Source organism: Galeopterus variegatus, unplaced genomic scaffold, assembly GCF_000696425.1.
Source record: "Galeopterus variegatus unplaced genomic scaffold, G_variegatus-3.0.2 Scaffold3383, whole genome shotgun sequence".
Lineage (NCBI taxonomy): Eukaryota > Metazoa > Chordata > Mammalia > Dermoptera > Cynocephalidae > Galeopterus > Galeopterus variegatus.
The window spans coordinates 112,218-114,176 of record NW_007729494.1 but is presented as its reverse complement, the minus strand read 5'-3'; the positions used below and the strand labels follow the sequence as shown (position 1 = coordinate 114,176).

The 1,959-nt window shown below is 44.8% G+C and overlaps 1 non-coding gene across 1 annotated transcript; it reads right to left on the bottom strand.

The window, feature by feature from the left end:
- Positions 1-1,664: 1,664 nt before the first annotated feature.
- Positions 1,665-1,747, bottom strand: TRNAL-UAA. The gene has a single exon. It is a non-coding gene; the product is annotated as a tRNA-Leu (tRNA).
- Between the last annotated feature and the right edge of the window lie 212 nt (positions 1,748-1,959).

Here is a 1,959-nt window from a genome sequence, read left to right as displayed (position 1 = left end):
TCCCAGTCCGGTACAGGCACGACACTGAGGGTTGCGATCTGTTGCCAGTCACGAAAAAAGACAAAAAGGAAAAAAAAAAAAAAGCCTAAGGAGACATAAGTAAACACAAAGCATTGTTATTGTGGAATATACTAAAAGGCATATGTACTTCATAGGGCCTGGTTTTCCAATGCCTTGCAGTTTCAAATATTGACGTTGCAAAGATAGGAAATTTTCCTCCAGGCTATAAGTCTATGTTGCAAGATAAGAATTGTGGCACAGCAGGTTTCTGACTCAAAGACAGACTAGTTACTGATTGTTATGTAAAGATACTGAGAAATTGCTAAAAGAAGGAATGTTTGCTAAGATCAAGCTTGTGTTGATGAGATCACTTAATTGCCTTACTGGAATGTCATCTGGCTTGTTTCACTGAAAGTTACCAGCCTATATTGTTAAACTATATCCCCACCTTTGTTCTCTTCCTGTAACTTCCTGGTCTGGAAAATAAATGCAGGAAGAGAACCCCAATTCGGGGTTAAATTCCCAAATGGAAGGGTTGGCTCTCGCTTGAGCGTTCCCAGGGAAGTTAACCTCTTCAGGGCTTCTCACTGCTCAGAAGAGATGGGCTTTGAGTAATCCTTTGTGTCTCAGTCACCCAGGGGAAGAGGGGTGACAAATCCGTGGGGGGCGAAGCAACGCAAAGCAACAGTTATGAATAGAAGCTTATTGCTATAAAGAACATTCTTGAGAAAACTGGTGTGTGGGGTCTGAGGATTAGATGGTAGTAAATTATCAGTGTTAATTTCCTGAATTTAATGGTGGTATTGGGGCATCTAGTCGGTATCTTACTCTAAAACGATTCAAGGGCGAATAAGTTCTTTGCACTGTTCTTGCAGCTTTTTAAAGTCTCAGATTGCTTTCGTTTTTAAAAAGTACTTTTAAAGTCTGATAAAAACGAATGAAATACTGCCGTTTGCAACAACATGGATGGACCTTGTGAGAATTATATTAAGTGAAACGAGTCAGGCACAGAAAGAGAAATACCACATGTTCTCACTTATTGGTGGGAGCTAAAAATTAATAAATAAATTCACACACACACACACACACAAATAAATAAATAAATAAAAATAAAATAAAATCTGTAAAAAAAATAAATAAAATAAAAAATTAAAATTAAAAAAATTTTTAAAAAGTACTTTTAAAAAAAAGAAAGGAAAAAAACTAAAGAACAAAACAACAACAACAAAAGACCACAGTGTTAGCATTTTAGAATTCTAAGCCTAATGTAAGTGAGAGTGCATTTTGGAGCTATGATGCATGCAGTCTCCGCCTTCTAGGAGTTAACTGAAGAGTTGTCTGCACAAAATTAACTCTAGAGAAAACAAGACAAAAAGACAGAGATGTGTTTTTTACTACTTGCACAAGTTTTTAAAATACACTGCCAGGTCTGTAGCCCTCCCCCACCCGGCCGACTCCGGCCCTGCAGCCGGGGCGCTGGGCCAAGCTCCGGGGCCGCCGCCGCCACGCCCAGGCCGCTGGCAGTGTGGTCTCCTCCCCGCGGAGCCGCGCGCTGTGACAGGGCTACGGCTTCTCCCAGCCACAAGTCGGCATTCTAATGTCCAAGGTGTGGTGTATGCGGTGAGATCTATTTTTTAAAAAATTTGAGGGAAAAAGAAGCAGTCTACCAGGAGTGGGGTTCGAACCCACGCGGACATATGTCCATTGGATCTTAAGTCCAACGCCTTAACCACTCGGCCATCCTGGTGCAGGCGAGCAGTGAGACCTCCGCTCTTCCTAAAAGCTGTGTTCCGCCGCCCTCCTCGCACCGCCCTTCATGAACGCCAAGGAGCCGCCGCCACCGCCGCTCTCCGCTCTCCCAGCGCGGGCTGGGGCTGCCTCCCCGCCGTCGCCGCAGCTCCCGGGTGCCCCGGCCCGCCGCGGCAGCGAGGGCAACTGCAGCCGAGCCGGCTGCTCCCG